The sequence below is a fragment of the Culex quinquefasciatus genome, chromosome 3, assembly GCF_015732765.1.
Source record: "Culex quinquefasciatus strain JHB chromosome 3, VPISU_Cqui_1.0_pri_paternal, whole genome shotgun sequence".
NCBI classification, from domain to species: domain Eukaryota; kingdom Metazoa; phylum Arthropoda; class Insecta; order Diptera; family Culicidae; genus Culex; species Culex quinquefasciatus.
Window position 1 is genome coordinate 132,008,876 of NC_051863.1, and position 7,274 is coordinate 132,016,149.

The 7,274-nt window shown below is 25.1% G+C and overlaps 1 long non-coding RNA gene across 1 annotated transcript; it reads right to left on the reverse strand.

Moving 5' to 3' along the window:
• Positions 1-381: 381 nt before the first annotated feature.
• LOC119770101 lies at positions 382-928 on the reverse strand. The gene is made up of 2 exons (XR_005278661.1): positions 753-928; positions 382-681 (listed from the first exon to the last, which is right to left on the reverse strand). It is a non-coding gene; the product is annotated as an uncharacterized LOC119770101 (long non-coding RNA).
• Positions 929-7,274: the final 6,346 nt, after the last annotated feature.

A 7,274-nucleotide genomic window follows, 5' to 3' on the forward strand; every position in this document is an offset into this window, starting at 1 on the left:
CTTGGGAAAAAGTTACAGAATCTACAATGTTAACTGATGGGGAGAGTAATCGAACCGAGAGCTAGGATACACAAAAACTACACGCAACCGAGCTCGGCTCAAAATCGCGAGGAAACCCTCCCGAATCGAGTGTGAAATACTTCCATTCACGGACAGGGGAGAAATCCCTCAAGATTTTTGAGAGGGAGCTCCGCAAGCTCAAATCGAAGCGAAATCACGCACACTTTCGTACAATTAAACATGTGTTGGTAATATTTTGGTTCGGTGGCCCTTGTTAGTGTATTAGTGACTTCAGCGGTGGGTTTCTTTGTATTGGTAACATCGACAATAAAATGGCTTCCCTTGCTTTTCTCAAAAAATACATCAAAAATAAACAAGAAATGTTCACAGAAAAAAGCTTTATTCACAATATTTCAACATAAAAACCTGTGCACATCTTTTCTTCGGCTGGCACGGTGCCAGCGGAAGCTGCCTTGTCAGCCTCCAGCCGGGTGCGGATCCCTCCATCGTGCACTTTCCGTTGTCACCGGAATCCACTTCCCGTGTTCATGGCCACGGATTGTCCTCATCATGGAAACAGCTCGACGTAACTTGACCTTGCACACTGCCTCGTTTCCTCCAACTAGCCGGGGGACTGCTTGGACTTGGACGCCACAACGAATCCTCGAACTTATCGGGTGGCTGGAAATTCAAGTTGGTTTAACCTCACGCTAATCTTTTTAAACAATATATTTTTTCTGGATTATACTCACCTACTTGCACTGTATGGCCCTGCAAACAATCTATTTGATTTTTATGACCGATTCCGATAAAATTGCGACGGAAACATGATCGCAGCGAAAAAAAACGCGTTTCAAGTAGAAAAATCACAAGCGAACTGTCACAACACATCAAGATAGGCACAGCCCAAGGTCTGCAGCAAAGTTACTGTTCTTATGCAGCAGTAAGAATAGTATCGGAAAAGTATTAAATTTTTCTAAATTTAAATTTTCTAAAAATCTAGCAAATTGTCAAATTGTAAAATTGTAAAATTGTGAAATTGTAAAATTGTGAAATTGTAAAATTGTAAAATTGTAAAATTGTAAAATTGTAAAATTGTAAAATTGTAAAATTGTAAAATTGTAAAATTGTAAAATTGTAAAATTGTAAAATTGTAAAATTGTAAAATTGTAAAATTGTAAAATTGTAAAATTGTAAAATTGTAAAATTGTAAAATTGTAAAATTGTAAAATTGTAAAATTGTAAAATTGTAAAATTGTAAAATTGTAAAATTGTAAAATTGTAAAATTGTAAAATTGTAAAATTGTAAAATTGTAAAATTGTAAAATTGTAAAATTGTAAAATTGTAAAATTGTAAAATTGTAAAATTGTAAAATTGTAAAATTGTAAAATTGTAAAATTGTAAAATTGTAAAATTGTAAAATTGTAAAATTGTAAAATTGTAAAATTGTAAAATTGTAAAATTGTAAAATTGTAAAATTGTAAAATTGTAAAATTGTAAAATTGTAAAATTGTAAAATTGTAAAATTGTAAAATTGTAAAATTGTAAAATTGTAAAATTGTAAAATTGTAAAATTGTAAAATTGTAAAATTGTAAAATTGTAAAATTGTAAAATTGTAAAATTGTAAAATTGTAAAATTGTAAAATTGTAAAATTGTAAAATTGTAAAATTGTAAAATTGTAAAATTGTAAAATTGTAAAATTGTAAAATTGTAAAATTGTAAAATTGTAAAATTGTAAAATTGTAAAATTGTAAAATTGTAAAATTGTAAAATTGTAAAATTGTAAAATTGTAAAATTATAAAATTGTAAAATTGTAAAATTGTAAAATTGTAAAATTGTAAAATTGTAAAATTGTAAAATTGTAAAATTGTAAAATTGTAAAATTGTAAAATTGTAAAATTGTAAAATTGTAAAATTGTAAAATTGTAAAATTGTAAAATTGTAAAATTGTAAAATTGTAAAATTGTAAAATTGTAAAATTGTAAATTTGTAAATTTGTAAAATTGTAAAATTGTAAAATTGTAAAATTGTAAAATTGTAAAATTGTAAAATTGTAAAATTGTAAAATTGTAAAATTGTAAAATTGTAAAATTGTAAAATTGTAAAATTGTAAAATTGTAAAATTGTAAAATTGTAAAATTGTAAAATTGTTAAATTGTAAAATTGTAAAATTGTAAAATTGTAAAATTGTAAAATTGTAAAATTGTAAAATTGTAAAATTGTAAAATTGTAAAATTGTAAAATTGTAAAATTGTAAAACTGTAAAATTGTAAAATTGTAAAATTGTAAAATTGTAAAATTGTAAAATTGTAAAATTGTAAAATTGTAAAATTGTAAAATTGTAAAATTGTAAAATTGTAAAATTGTAAAATTGTAAAATTGTAAAATTGTAAAATTGTAAAATTGAAAAATTGTAAAATTGTAAAATTGTAAAATTGTCAAATTGTCAAATTGTCAAATTGTCAAATTGTAAAATTGTCAAATTGTCAAATTGTCAAATTGTCAAATGTCAAAATGTCAAAATGTCAAAATGTCAAAATGTCAAAATGTCAAAATGTCAAAATGTCAAACTGTCAAAATGTCAAATTGTTTAATTGTCAAATTGTCAAATTGTCAAATTGTCAAATTGTCAAATTGTCAAATTGTCAAATTGTCAAATTGTCAAATTGTCAAATTGTTAAATTGTCAAATTGTCAAATTGTCAAATTGTTTAATTGACAAGTTTGACACAGTTTGACAATTTGAAAATTTGACATTTTGACATTTTGACATTTGACATTTTGACATTTTGACATTTTGACATTTTGACATTTTGACATTTTGACATTTTGACATTTTGACATTTTGACATTTTGACATTTTGACATTTTGACATTTTGACATTTTGACATTTTGACATTTTGACATTTTGACATTTTGACATTTTGACATTTTGACATTTTGACATTTTGACATTTTGACATTTGACATTTTGACATTTTGACATTTTGACATTTTGACATTTTGACATTTTGACATTTTGACATTTTGACATTTTGACATTTTGACATTTTGACATTTTGACATTTTGACATTTTGACATTTTGACATTTGACATTTTGACATTTGACATTTTGACATTTTGACATTTTGACATTTTGACATTTTGACATTTTGACATTTTGACATTTTGACATTTTGACATTTTGACATTTTGACATTTTGACATTTTGACATTTTGACATTTTGACATTTTGACATTTTGACATTTTGACATTTTGACATTTTGACATTTTGACATTTTGACATTTTGACATTTTGACATTTTGACATTTTGACATTTTGACATTTTGACATTTTGACATTTTGACATTTTGACATTTTGACATTTTGACATTTTGACATTTTGACATTTTGACATTTTGACATTTTGACATTTTGAATTTTGACATTTTGACATTTTGACATTTTGACATTTTGACATTTTGACATTTTGACATTTTGACATTTTGACATTTTGACATTTTGACATTTTGACATTTTGACATTTTGACATTTTGACATTTTGACATTTTGACATTTTGACATTTTGACATTTTGACATTTTGACATTTTGACATTTTGACATTTTGACATTTTGACATTTTGACATTTTGACATTTTGACATTTTGACATTTTGACATTTTGACATTTTGACATTTTGACATTTTGACATTTTGACATTTTGACATTTTGACATTTTGACATTTTGACATTTTGACATTTTGACATTTTGACATTTTGACATTTTGACATTTTGACATTTTGACATTTTGTCATTTTGACATTTTGAGATTTTGACTGTTTGACGCTAAACAATTAAACAATTAAACAACTGAACAATTAAACAATTAAACAATTAAACAATTAAACAATTAAACAATTAAACAATTAAACAATTAAACAATTAAACAATTAAACAATTAAACAATTAAACAATTAAACAATTAAACAATTAAACAATTAAACAATTAAACAATTAAACAATTAAACAATTAAACAATTAAACAATTAAACAATTAAACAATTAAACAATTAAACAATTAAACAATTAAACAATTAAACAATTAAACAATTAAACAATTAAACAATTAAACAATTAAACAATTAAACAATTAAACAATTAAACAATTAAACAATTAAACAATTAAACAATTAAACAATTAAACAATTAAACAATTAAACAATTAAACAATTAAACAATTAAACAATTAAACAATTAAACAATTAAACAATTAAACAATTAAACAATTAAACAATTAAACAATTAAACAATTAAACAATTAAACAATTAAACAATTAAACAATTAAACAATTAAACAATTAAACAATTAAACAATTAAACAATTAAACAATTAAACAATTAAACAATTAAACAATTAAACAATTAAACAATTAAACAATTAAACAATTAAACAATTACACAATTACACAATTAAACAATTAAATAATTAAATAGTTAAACAATTAAACAATTAAACAATTAAACAATTAAACAATTAAACAATTAAACAATTAAACAATTAAACAATTAAACAATTAAACAATTAAACAATTAAACAATTAAACAATTAAACAATTAAACAATTAAACAATTAAACAATTAAACAATTAAACAATTAAACAATTAAACAATTAAACAATTAAACAATTAAACAATTAAACAATTAAACAATTAAATAATTAAATAATTAAACAATTAAACAATTAAACAATTAAACAATTAAACAATTAAACAATTAAACAATTAAACAATTAAACAATTAAACAATTAAACAATTAAACAATTAAACAATTAAACAATTAAACAATTAAACAATTAAACAATTAAACAATTAAACAATTAAACAATTAAACAATTAAACAATTAAACAATTAAACAATTAAACAATTAAACAATTAAACAATTAAACAATTAAACAATTAAACAATTAAACAATTAAACAATTAAACAATTAAACAATTAAACAATTAAACAATTAAACAATTAAACAATTAAACAATTAAACAATTAAACAATTAAACAATTAAACAATTAAACAATTAAACAATTAAACAATTAAACAATTAAACAATTAAACAATTAAACAATTAAACAATTAAACAATTAAACAATTAAACAATTAAACAATTAAACAATTAAACAATTACACAATTACACAATTAAACAATTAAATAATTAAATAGTTAAACAATTAAACAATTAAACAATTAAACAATTAAACAATTAAACAATTAAACAATTAAACAATTAAACAATTAAACAATTAAACAATTAAACAATTAAACAATTAAACAATTAAACAATTAAACAATTAAACAATTAAACAATTAAACAATTAAACAATTAAACAATTAAACAATTAAACAATTAAACAATTAAACAATTAAACAATTAAACAATTAAATAATTAAATAATTAAACAATTAAACAATTAAACAATTAAACAATTAAACAATTAAACAATTAAACAATTAAACAATTAAACAATTAAACAATTAAACAATTAAACAATTAAACAATTAAACAATTAAACAATTAAACAATTAAACAATTAAACAATTAAACAATTAAACAATTAAACAATTAAACAATTAAACAATTAAACAATTAAACAATTAAACAATTAAACAATTAAACAATTAAACAATTAAATAATTTCTTATTTAAAAAAAAAATCCATCCCATAATCAATTTCAATATGATTCTTGCACCTCACTGCTAGATGAATTAGTCCTTATTGGCGAAAAATAGCAAGCACGCATACATGCACACAGCACCAACGCGTGAGATGAAACCACTTGTGTGTGTTTGCGCGCGTTGCAAATAAAATTAGTAATTTTTCTGTGATGGTATGCGTGAATTTTCAAGACCGTCTTAATTGGGAGGGATTTCCACGCGATTTCAGCACTGTTCCGCACAACTCAAATTGGGAGGGCCGTCCTCTCGGATTTCTCGTTTGCGTGTAGGGAAAATGTCCCTTTATTGGGATCAGTACCAAGAAAAACGCACAATGACTCATGGTACTAAAACCAAAGTTTGGTTTTCTTGGGCCCGAGAATTGAGACATTCAACAAAAACCGAGCATTGTTGTCCCTCTTCATAAGAAATGAGTTGCGATCTGATCGTGCAATCTTGCCACACCTTGCAAGTGCGACAACAAGCCAAAGGGAATTATGTCAGATGACGTTTTGTCACACGTAAATGCCTGTATACATTTTTGATTAAAACTCCTTGAAGGTTTTTTTCTTCTTAAAGAAAGCTTGATAGGCTTAACATAGAGACACCTATCCTAGTTTGAGGTTAGAAATCCTTTCTAAAAGGTAAAATATCGGTTTGCAGTGAATATCAAGTGAGAGGTGTGCAAGAACCAACATTAAAAACTGGTAGTTTAGAGGTTAGACACGTTTAGACGGAAGAAATTTGACACTTTTTTCCCTTCTAGTTTTTTTTCTCCACAACCACAACCTATTACAAACGATGAGCTTCTCTGGTGAGCCTACACAAATCCAGATCCATGAGGCTGCTGCGGCGACGACTTGTAACTAATATTAGGCGTCATTTTATAACGCACACTAAACTGGGAGGGGGGCGGGAAAGCTGGCCTTAAATGGAAGGAAAAAAGGTGCGGAATTCGATACCTCGGCCAAGAAGTGAGAAACTCAAATCAAAATATCAACAAGCCCTGGAACACAACCGCAGACTTCCAGCAGAGTGGTGGGAAGATGATTTTGGATGGGGGAACAAATATGGAAATTGTTTGAACAATATTTCCTTTTGGCAGTTTGTTGGAAATTGAAACGAAGCTGGGGCCCAAATGTGTGACTTTTCTATTAACGATGAAAATGCATTTATTTAGGAGGGCAGATGGTGGTGTGAGAACAACTTTGAAAACTTGGTCACAGCTTGATTTTTGCTACAAGTTTAGATTTATTTTTTTCTGAACTCATCTTATTTCACAATGAAAATGTTTTGTTCTAAGCATTGGAAGCTAAAAAAATACTTGCAAATGACTTGATAGCTTGCCAAACCAATTCCCATTTCGTAGAATCAACTCAATAAAACATGGCCAAGTTATGCACGAACAAATCGTAACTTCATTCCACCTCGAAATTAAAGAGGGAAAGGAAAAAAAAAGTTCTCGCGACAAACTTCCAGTGAAAATGCGCATCAGTTAATGGGAAATTTGTCCGTTTTTTGTCGAACCCCGGTACTCGAGCGATCGAATTCATTGGATTAATTTGGCGACA